Source organism: Peromyscus eremicus, chromosome X, assembly GCF_949786415.1.
Source record: "Peromyscus eremicus chromosome X, PerEre_H2_v1, whole genome shotgun sequence".
In the NCBI taxonomy this organism is placed as follows: Eukaryota; Metazoa; Chordata; class Mammalia; order Rodentia; family Cricetidae; genus Peromyscus; species Peromyscus eremicus.
Window position 1 is genome coordinate 108363058 of NC_081439.1, and position 12703 is coordinate 108375760.

The window sequence follows — 12703 nt, forward strand, 5'->3', positions numbered from 1 at the left end:
ATCTCCATCCCATCTTCCCTTGAAAGGTAAGTGAAATACACATGCACGGTTGAGAAACAGAATCTTGCTTGGGGCATGCTTTCATTCCCCTTCTGGCTCTCTGCTCTCCAGATGCCCAGTGTCCTCATGCTGTCTGTCATTCCTGCATACCATCTGGTGTTGTTCTCCCTGTGGTATCTCCTCACTCTCACCTATACTTATCTGTTTAAGTGACCCCTTTGCTTAGGACATCACATGGGATTGCAAGTTGCTCTGAGAAATTAATTACTACTGATTTGTAATGGCTGACAATGAGCTTTGTTATTCAACACCACATTCATCCCACCCTAGATAACAGGAGGCAGCACAGAACAGCAAATAAATATTAGTATAAAAATCTGACAGATTGAGATAACACAGGATAGCACAGTCCTACTTCAAAATCTCAAAACAGTTGATTTGTGTGATTATTTTCTCTTTGAGCATCAGATTCTTAATTGTGACAAGAGATTGTTATTTGGTTTTAGAGTACTTGTACTTTCCTGAATGCACCAATGATCTGTTTCTGTCTATCCACAAATAAAAAGGATTTTAGATTTTCATATTTCTCCTACAGAACATGACTGTATTTACTTATTTTTATATACATGGCATATTAATCTCCAAGAGGGACTATCTCCCTTTTTTAAAATTTTAATCAACTCTATGGTTTGAGGAATGAATGGAAGGAGAAAATTTTACACATTCTAAGAGTGTTTCCAGTAAAGGTCCAATGCTATGAATCCTAAATGTACAATAAGGAATTATGAAAGTTTTCTAAGCAAAGAATGGCAATGTTGTAAGTAATAGTAAATGTTTATATAATAACTAGGTGTCAATACCTGTACCAAGATCCTTACCTTCATTCTTCACAGCACCACTATGAGATAGGTATTTCCATCCACACCTTATAAATATTAAGATGCAGGTGCAGAATTTATTTAAATTATACTGCTACATAGCAAGGAGTCAGGAGATTTCATCTCTGCTGAATTTCAAAGCTGAGATTTTACTACAGGGTGCAAACCAGAGAGAGACTGTGTGCCTCAAACTCAAAGTGTACCAGAAAGACAACAAAGAGTTTCTATCCCTTGCAAACCCTGACCCCACATCAAACCCTAACTATCAGATGCCACACTTTTCATGGGGAAATTAACTCCTTTACCTCAGTCTAGTACCTGCCTGTCCAATGGCTCTTCGAGCTGCCCTCAGTGTCTTACCCTTCTGATGAAACATTTCCCCATGCTTTCCAGAAGCAGCATCTGATGTATGTGTAACTGAAGAAATCTTAGTGTTCCCAGGAAACTAAGGTGAAATGAAAAAGGGACAGATCATTTATAGGATTAAAAGGAGTCAGGAAGGCTGAAGAGATGGCTCAGTCTGTAAAGTATCTGCCATGTAAGCATGAAGGCCTGATCTTGGATCTCCAGCACCAACATGAAAATACAGGCACAGTTTCATGTGCCAGTAACCCCAGCACTGGGGAGGGAGAGAAAGGAGGATTCATGGAACTTTCTAGCCAGCTACTCTAGTTGAAGTGCTGATATCCAGGTTCACTGAGAGACTGTCTGAAAAGGTAAAGAAGAGAGTGATGGAAGACACCTGATGTCAGCTTCTAGTCTTTAGACATGAACACATAGATGAGCATAACATCACACACACACACACACACACACACACACACACACACACACACACACAAGCCCACAGAAACGTCCTAGTGAGAACTTACTCAGGGTCAGAGAATTTGTGCTTGCTTTATCCAGCAGGGCTGCATAAGCAGATGATTTGACCATGGGCATGGTTACCAGGTGTTTGGAAGGGTCTATACTTGGCTGTATGGTGTGCTTTGATCTTGCAAGGGGGAGGTCTTTTGCCTCTTCCCTTGACATACTATAAAAAGCCCTTTTGAATAATGGATGAAGCTGCTGGGTATTGACCCAGGCCCTCCCGAAGCTATCCTGTGTTTCTGTCTTTCTTCTCATCATCTAGGCCTATCATTCTATCTGATATTTTCTTATCCCTCTCTCCTCCTCCTAAGAACCCTTCAAAGAATGGCAGCTGGTCTCCCCACACACACATGCACAGAAGACACATGGAGGAGTCAGGACATGATGCTAGTGAAGAAGAAAGACTAACAAAGATTGCTTCTTACTTCATGGTTTTATCAAAGATTTTTTTTTAGAAGTTCCTATAAAAACAAAAATGAAAATAAAATATAGGTGAGTACTGCTTCCACATCTTTAATTGTAGCACTCAGGAAGCTGAGACAAGCAGATTGTAAGTTTGGGGTAGCCTTGCTTACGTAGTAAGTTTCAGACCAACCTGGCATGCATATAAATGTGCATTCTAGGTTGGTCTGAACTATAAATATATAACTGAAGTATATATAAATATAATATAATAAATATAATTTAATATATATATTGATCACTAAAACCCATCTCAAACGATCACAAAAAAAGCTCAGTAACGTTCTTCCCAACACTTGAATTAAAGAGAATGAATGCCATCGTATGTTACATCCTATACAAAAAAAAAAATCCATTCAAATGCCGAGCCGTGGTGGCGCATGCCTTTAATCTCAGCACTCAGCAGAGGCAGGTGGATCTCTGTGAGTTTGAGGCCAGCCTGGGCTACAGAGTGAGTTCCAGGAAAGGCGCAAACCTACACAGAGAAACCCTGTCTTGAAAAACCAAAAAAAAAAAAAAAATCCATTCAAGATTCTATGTTAATACTAACACAAATTGGTCTAGATTACCAAAAAGACATATTTTTCAAAAATTTCTCCTCGATTTATAGTATTGTCAGTTTTTCTGTCATTATTTCTTCCCTAGACCTTATCTTGACTCTTACACAACTGACAAACTTCTGAGTAGGTCAGGGCCAACGGTTGCTTGTCTCCTGATTTTTATGCTTTTCTGAAGGAAGACAATGACCACATCTAATACTAAATTTGACTCCCATATCCAGTGAAGCTAGGTACTTACAGGCTCTGAAATGTCTCTTAAGGACTCAGTGGGGCACAAATCACCAGAGTAGAGGAATGACAACAGAAAGGGGATAGAAGAGGAGAGAGAACAGAAGGAAGGGAGTTGACAGAATATTACTAGTACCCAAAATCTCATCTCATTAATCGAAAAGAGACCACAGACCTGGATTCAGTGATACAAAGACGACTATAAGGATGTTAGGACTAGAATCAGTAGGTACTTCTTATACTCCTGCAGAATATGAGATATATGTATACTCATATTGCTTTAAATAGAAAAAATCATCTTCCAAGCAGAGACTAAAAGAGGCTGGTGACCAGAGATGAAGTGAACACACCCCAAATAACCTCACTTTGGTGCCCATAACTTCATTATTATAGGACTCACCACTTCCTACCAAATCCAAAAGGGAAGTTCTTGAGGACAGAGAGTATCTTTATATGTCCAGTGTCTATTACAATGCCTCGTCCATTGAAGAAATTTTAAACAGGAAGCAAAATAACAGGATTATCCATAAAGCGAGTGCTACTTTTTCACTCACTCCAGAGACTAGTGTGTTTTCCTAATGGATCTTCAGTGATCAATAGCTTCAAATACTCTAGTGTTGCGACCTCTCAATCAATGGCTTATGATATGCTAACAAAGCAAGAAAGCACCTTCAATTTTTAGCCACTCTTTTGTAATCTAAAAAAATAACCACCCCAATAATGTAGCTGATCTTTTAGGTGAGTTTGACATGCCTGGGCTTCTTAAGCAAGACCACCTGCAGCAGCAATCTTTCCCAGCCCTTCTTCCGTAAAGTAGCTTCCCTGAATTAAATATATCCTGGCAGGAGAAAACATTTCCTCCCAGCAATTGTTGCGTGAACCCACAGCTGCTGCCTATTGTCAGGCAGCAACTCCAAGTAATCAAGCTTTCTTTGCATCAACTGAAGAATGAGAAAAGCGCAGAGCCACCATGCCTAACTGCTTTACACCTGGGCTTGTAAAAGTGGTGACAGCACCAAACGTCCTGTGACTAAGTGGAAAATTCTCTCCTCCACACAAAGAGACTGAAACCTTTCCCCTCTGGTAGCTATATGTTATTTAAAATGCATGCATTCATCTCCTCACTAAGCTTTAAGGTTACATATCTTCCTGGTAGAGGCCTTTAGATTATGACTTTATGGAGATGCCCATGAACAGAATACACTGACCACTGTTAAAGTCCCAGAGTACAGAGATGCAACCAGAGAGACTTCAAAGCAAGCCCATTCTAGGTTCTTTGGTCCCAGGAGTTCATGCTTGTTACAAACCAGGTACTGTTTCAAAACTATTACCTTATTTTTAAAGATAAGATAACCAAGGTACAGTTAGGCTAATTAACATGTTGCAAATTGTCACAGCCAATGTCAACTCAGCTTCATGTGTTTTTTTTCATATTCACTTAAATATCAACAAACCACTCTCCATACAACTAAAAATACTGATATAAATTTTCATAAATTGTTGACTTTAAACCAAAAGAACGCTTTGAAATTTTTCCTTTTTATATATTAAAAATAGATTCTTCTTTCACACAATACATCCCAACCACAGAGTCCCCTACCTCCACTTCCCCTAGCTCCCCTCTCCCCAAATTCTACTCCCCTCCATTTTCTACTTCAGAAAAGAATAGGTCTCCAAGAGATGACAGCCAAATGGGAAAAAACAAGATACTAATAAGACAAGACAAAAGCCCTCATATCAAGATTGGGCAAGGCAACCCAAAGGAGGAATTGAGTCCCAGCAGCAGGCAAAAGACTCAGAAATACACCCACTCTCACAGTTAGGAGTCCCACAAAAATACCAAGCTAAAAGCCACAGCATATATACAGAGGATCTATCTGGAGCAGACCCATGTAGGCCCCGTGCTTGCTGCTTAAGTCTCTGAGAGTCCATATGAGCCCTGCTTAGTTGATTCAGTGGGCCATGGTCTACTTGTATCCTTGATCCCCTCTGACTCCTACAATCTTTCCTCTCCCTCTTCCATGGTGTTCCCTGGTCTCTGAGGGGAGGAACCTGTTGGAAATCTCCAGTTTAGATTCTATCTCCACATAATGTCTGGCTGTGGGTCTCTGTACCTGCTCCCATCTGCTGCAGGAAGGAAGCCTCTTCAATGAAAACTGGACAAGTCACCAATCGATAAGTATAGCAGAATATCATAATTGATTTTTTTTTTAATTATACCAGTAGTGTTTGGTTTTACCCTAGGTCTCTGGGTTATCTAGTCTCTGGTTCTTTGTACCCAAGCAGTGTAAGGTATGGGTTCCTTCTCCTGAAGTAGAAGTTGACTTCTCCTTAAGTCAAATCAGACACTGCTTGGCTGCTCCCACAAGTTCTGTGGCCCCATTGCTCTGGCATATTTTGCCGGCAGGACAGATTGTAGATCAAAGGTTTTGTTGCTGGATTAGTGTCCATGTTCCTCTTTCAGTAGCCAGCAGAGTACCTTCATGCATCAGAGATAGAATACAGGGGTGAAGGCTCCATGTGGGCACAGCTGAACTTCTTCAAGTTCAATGAGTTGTGTGGATGGTGTCCTCAGCAATGGGACCACAATGTCAGTTTTAAGAGAGCAACCCTTTGTCTTACCATCACCCAGGGTTGTTTGAAAATTTTCATGAGACCCCCATTGGCTAAGAGCTCAATTGAGTGCAACCCAGTTCCACTCCCTTGCCTGGCTACAAAAAAATGGCCAGTTGAGACTCCATATCCCCATTACTAGGAGTCCTCATAAAAATCACATTCATAGATTCCAGAAAGTTTCCACTGCACTAGATTTCCACATTAGCCCTTCTGTGCTCTTCCCAATTCCTGCTGTCTCTCCTCACACTTTCTCCCTCTATCCTTTGTCACCCACCTAATAATCCCTTCCACCCGCATTTCACCCACAAAATTTATTTCCCCTTCCCAGGGAGGGAATGCATCCCTAGAGCCTTCCTCTTTATCTAAGCTCTCTGGGTCTGGGGACTGTAGCTTGATTATCATTTACTTAACAGCTAATATCTTCTTCGAAGTCAATACATACTATATTTGTCTTTCTGGGTCTGAGTTACCTCACTCATGATGATTTTTTCTAGTTTAATCCATTTGTCTGCAAATTTTATAATGCCATTTTTTAATAGCTGAGTAATACTCCATTGTGTAAATTAACCACATTTTCTTTATCCATTCTTTTGTTGAGGGACATCTAGGGTGTGTCCAACTCCTGGCTATTAAGAATAAAGCTGCAATGAACATGGTTGATTAAATGTTCTTTTGGTAAGATGGAGCATCTTTTGGGTATATGCCCAAGAGTGGTATAGCTGGGTATTCAGGTAGACTGATTCCTAACTTCCTGAGGAACTAACATATTGATTTCCATAGAGGCTGTACAAGTTTGCACTCCCATCAGCAACAAAGAAGTGTTCCCCTTGTTCCGCATCCTCACCAGCATGAACTGTCACTTGTGTTATTGATCTTAGCCATTCTGACAGGTGTAAGATGGAATTTCAAAGTAGTTTGATTTGCATTTCCCTGATGGCTATGGATATAGAACATTGCTTTAAATGTTTCTTAGCCATTTGAGTTTCGTCTATTGAGAATTCTGTTAAGATCTCTACCACACTTTTTAATTGGATTATTTATTTGTTTGTTTTTGACATCTAATTTCTTGAGTTCTTTATATATTTTGGATATTAGACCTCTATAGAATGTGGAATTGGTAAAAATCTTTTCCTATTCTATATGCTGCCTCAAAGAACCTGTTGATTAATATTATTTCCATCCCTTTATATTTATAGCCTTTCATTTGCTGTAGACAAATGGTGATATTTGTTCTCAAAAGTCTGTGACTTGGCCGACTGTCAAGGATCATTCCAGCTGACCTGATGGCACAGGCCTAGAATCCAGTCTGCTTGGGAAGGCAGCATTTGTAGGATCACAAGTTCAAGGCCTGGTTTGGCTACATATCAAAGTCAAGTTTGGGCAAGTTATCAAGACCTGATCTCAAAATTAATTATAAAAAAAAGGAGGGGATGATATGAAAGAATGTTGTAGACAGCTTGCCTGAATGTGGGAGGCCCAAGGGTTAACCACAGCACTACACACACACACACACACACACACACACACACACACACACACACACACACACACACCATTCAAAATCTCTACTCAAGCTCCTATCTCAACTCCACTTCCACCTGTCAAAATTTTGTACACCTTTAAAAGTCATTTCAAACACTTCCCCCATACTTGACTGTCTTTTAACCTGCCCTAGTCACCCAGCTGAATAGAATTATTTTCTTCCTCATAGTTCTTCTATGGGAAACTGTCATAGTTTATCTCTTAGTGGACATTAAGGTAATTACTTTATCATCACTTTCTACCTAAGCTTAAGTGTTTCTTTGATGCAGCATTTAAGTCACATTCACATCTGAGTCCTCTGCACAGTCTAATATATTATTTTATAAAAATACTGTGTGTGAAATACATGTTTATTGAATTTTCAGTTGAGAACTAAATAAACAAGTTTACTATGAGACAAAGAACAGTGAGAGTTGGTAAAAGAAAAAAAATGCAAAATAACCTCTTCTTCCTCCTCACTAGACCACTCACCATTCTGCCAGCCTTTCCTCGATACCATTTCAACCCTGACACTACTTAGGGCCCCTTTTTGTCTCTTCTCCAGGCCACCAAAGACCCTTTCCACCTCCCTTACAGAGGTTAAAGCATGATCAGCGTGGGATCTTAGTGAAGGCAGGTGGGCTTTTTGGCAGCCTTAGGAGGAAAATAATATGAGATCACCCTGACCAGCAGTGAGATTGGTGTGGTGTCCTAGGAAAAGCAGGTACAGTCTTGGGTAGCCCAGGTAAGATAAAAGAAAGGGTTCTACCTTATTACATGCTGAGAATGAGGCCCTAAGGTAGGAAACATGGAAGGGGTTGGAGGGAAAAGGGAAAGGAAGGAAGAAATGATGCAATTGTATTTTAGGTTTTAAAATAGGAAAGAAAGACATTAGAAGCAAAAGAAAAAAATCAGCCATATACTCAGTGGAATATAATATAAGACTCAGATTTAAATTCACAAAATTACAGCCAGCTGATTTTCAATAGAGGCCAAAAATACACACTAGAGTAAAGACAGCGTCTTTAACAAATGGTGTTGGGGAAACTGTCCACTTCTAGAAAACTGAAACTAGATCCTTAGCTCTCTCCACTATAAGTAGGTCAAAGACTTTCACATAAAATCTCAAACTCGGAAAATTCTAGAAGAATAGGAAAGGAGTGTTCTACAAAATACAGACATAAACTTTTAAAAAAATTTTAAATAGGACTCTAGTCACTCAGAAAATTAGGTTAACAAATTACAAACAGAAACAAAAAATAATTCTATACAGTGAATGACACAGTTAATCAAGTGAAGAGGCAGCAGCGAATAAAAGAAAATCTTTGCCAGCTATGCGCATCCAACAAAGGATTATTATCTCAGATACACAAAGCATCAAGAAGACAAGTCAATCAAAAAATGAGCTATAGATCTGAACAGAGAATTCCCAAAAGAAGAAGTAAGCGATAAACGCTTAAAAATTGTTCCCATTAGGGAAATGCAAATTAAAACTACTTTGAAATTCCACCTCACACCAGTCAGAATGGCTATCACCAAGAAATCAAATGCTGAATGTTAGTGGGAACAACTATGGAAATCAGTGTGGAGATTTCTCATGAAGCCAGAAATAAAATTTACATCTGACCCAACTATTCAATCCCTTGATACATACCCAAAGTCCTACTTGTTCATCCACATTCATTGTCACTGTATCCACAAGTATTATGAAATAAAATCAATCTAGATGTCCATCAACTGATGGATGAATGGACACTGAAAATATAGTACATATACATAATAGGTTTACTCATTTTTAAAGAAAGATGAAATTATAAAATTTTCAGGTAAATGTGCGGAACTCAAAAAGCTATATTGAGTGAGCAAACCCAGGCACAGGAAAGCAAGTGCATGCTAATCCTCATATGTGGCCCCTATATTCAAATCTCTGATTTTTGCATGTACAACATGCCATTCCTAGAAGCCAGGAAACTAGAAAGAGACCACAGGGAGCAGAGTGACTCATGGGAGGAGGGAATAGTAGAATATGGACAATATGAGAGTAGAGAGGTGGAGTACTGAAGATGGAAAGGTTAAAACAGGTAGAGGAGGGTAGATAAGAGAGCTGACAGGGTACAGAAAGGCTAACACAAAGGGGTATGGAAAAGCTACATGAAAAATCACTATCTTGTATCAAAAATTTAAAATATCATTTGTTTGTATTTAAAATAATTGAATGAGAAACCCTGCAAGGCTAAGGAAAGCTGCTATTGGAACCCAATGTCAAGTGCAGGATACTTCCTTGTGTGTTATTGACCAGGGAGGCCTCAGATACTCCCAAAACTAGGCCTCTTGGCATTTTTCTTGGTTGCTCACTGAAACTAGATGATAAGAGCCTGTTGCTGAAGACATCACACATCTTGGTTGCATGATACATAGAGCCAGCAAGCTGTGACTAAGCTGGAATCTCACTCCCTGCCAGCTAGCTTTCATCATCCTGGAAGGGGCTGTGCAGACTGCTGAGGAAGAAAAGACATCACCAGTCTTACCCAGCTATAAACTCTGTGAACTATGAGACCAGTTTGCCAAGTAAGACATGTCCACTTTTGCAATAGTAGTACTGCTGTTATGGGGATAACCAACTGCTCTGTGATTGAATTTGAAGCCTAGTCCAGAGGAAGGAATCCATATCTAGTATTGTAAACCTGGTTAAACCCCATAGTGGTGGAGATCATTGGCCCTAGTGAGGCTCTGAAGACTATTGTTTAGCTAAATAGCATCAAAGTGCCTATATAAATCTAAGTATTTATATTTATGCCAATAGACAAATGTTTCTCTCAGCCATAATCAGAGAAGACTATCTTTGCTCCAAATGTTAATAGTATCATTCCAATCATCACACAGATGGCCCTAGTGAAACTACAAAACTAAATCAAAAGTCATTAATGTTGGAAAGGGACTGGTAAGGAAAATGGAAGTGTAGTAGGGATAAGAGGGAGATAAGGACGGAGGCAATAATCACAGTGTATTAGATACATGTATACAACTGTCAAAGAACACAAGTTTTCAAGAAATAAATGGAAAAAATTGATGTAAAGTGGAAGAGCCAAAAGTGTTAATGCCTAAAAGCAGAGGTGGGGGGAGCATGTATAAGTACCAAAATTCTGCATGTTAAAGGAAGGTCACAAGTGTGTGAACTATCTGGCATAAGAATAAAAAGCACATTTTCATAATAAGGGCATTATTAAATTGCTAATATTTATAGGTGGAGTTTTTCTGTGTCCTGGTAGTAGCTCCCAAATAACCACAAGAGACTTAATATAAATTATAAATGCATGGTTGATAGCTCAAGTTTATTTCTAACTAGCTCTTACAACTTAAATTAGCCCATTTCTATTAATCTATGTATTGCCACATGGCTCATGGTTTTACCTGTCCTGCAGCATGTCTTGCTCCCTCTGTGTCTCCTGGTGACTCCACCCTTCTTCCTCCAAGCATTATCAGTTTGGCTGTCCTGCCTATACTTCCTGCCTGGCTGCCAGCCAGTCAGTTTTTTTTATTAATCAATAAAAAGAATATATATTTGTTGTTGTTTGTTATTGCTCTTTTGGGGGGCCTGCTACCCAGATCCCAAATGAATCACACATGAAGGCTTATTTTTAAATATAAAGGTCCAGCCTTAGCCTGGCTTGTTTCTAGCCAGCTTTTTTTAACTTTAAATTATCCCATCTACCTTTTGCCTCTAGACTTTTTCCTTTTCTTATTTCTGTGTATCTTACTTTCACTCTTACTCTATTTTGGTTGATATATTATGCACCCCAATAAACTTATCTGGGGGTCAGAAAACAGAACAGCCACTATATTAAACATAGAGGTTAGGCAGTGGTAGTACACACCTTTAATCCTAGCATTCCAGAGGCAGAGATCCATCTGGATATCTGTGAGTTCAAGGCCACACTGGAAACAGCCAGGCATGGTGATACATAGCTTTAATCCCAGCACTTGAGATCTCTGTCTTGCTTGGGAAAGACACACGCCTTTAATCCCAGTAAGTGATGGCAAGAAGCAGGAAGGTAGGTAGGGCGTGAGGACCAGGAACTAGAGGCTTTTTAAGCTTTTAGGCTTTCTGCAACAGTTCAGCTGAGATCCACTCAGGTGAGGACTCAGAGGCTTCCAGTTTGAGGAAACAGGATCAGCTGAGAATCTATCGAGATGAAGTTAGCTGTGGCTTGTTCTGCTTCTCTGATCTTTCAGAATTTACCCCAATATCTGCCTCTAGGTTTGTTTTTATTAATAAGACCTTTTAAGATTCGTGTTACACTTTATGGCTGGCTGTGTGGCTGTGTGGCTGTGTGGCTGGCCTCTGGCATCCTCTTCTCTTTGTTCTCTTGTTCTTTCTTCTTGCTTGCTTCCAGATTTCTCCTTCTATTTATTCTCTCTGCCTTCCAGCCCCGCCTATTCTTTCTCCTGCCTCACTATTGGCTGTTCAGCTCTTTACTAAACCATCAGGTGTTTTAGAAAGGCAAAGTAACACAGCTTTACAGAGTTAAACAAATGCAACATAAAAGAATGAAACACATCTTTGCATCATTAAACAAATGTTCCACAGCATAAACAAATGTAACGCATCTTAAAATAATATTCTACAACATATATTCACAGTGTACAAAAGGATTTTTCCACAGCAAATATCTCTATCACAAGGTCAAGGGAACAATGAAAATCCAATGTAATATTCAACATGATAAAATAATTCAGTTTGGTAAATGGCAACAAAATCAAGAAGAATCAACTACTTGGAAGAGAACAGTGAACTCTGTATACAATAAGCTGTCATCAGCTAGATTAATGTCAATCTAATTCAGTAGAAATTTCAGGAGAACATAATTCCTTAATAAGTCAGAAGACTTAACCACATTGGCTCTCCTTCCCAAGATAGGATGCAAGTAGCCTCATTTTGTAATACCCTAATTAGTTTTCTGATCGATTAGATTTTCACATCTCATTAATCACTATTATTTTTTATGAACCCTCATTGAAGGATTAGCACAATAAGGAATCCAAGTACTGCTACATCTTCAAAAATCAGCAATACAAAGGTTTTAGTCTAATCATTAGAGAACGTTCATCTTTGGAATGAGGCTTCCTGAAGGGACCTGGTAGAGTCAGTCCCTATGCCTAGTTTGCCTAGCTGGACTCAAACCTAATGCTCCATCGAGGGTGCCCCACTGAGTATGAAATAAAATTATGTTGTTATCTTTATCTATTTTCTTGATATTTTATTCATTTATTTTTACAAAGACACAGGCAATTAATATTGTCTATGAAAAGCATTGTTTTTATTTAAATAACCTAACATTTCTGCTTGTTTGATAGTAATACTGGCTGGTATATATGTATATATTGTATATTCTCACGGCAACATAAAATACTAGAAATCGAATATTAGTTCACTAACTGTATCTATGTTTATCTATCTATATACATATACTCACTCTTTTGCTTCTCATTTTTTAAACAGTCTGTAAAACTTTGCTCAGAAACGTGTTGACAGCCTTAATGAATGTATGCAAGAATGAAAGCAAAGTA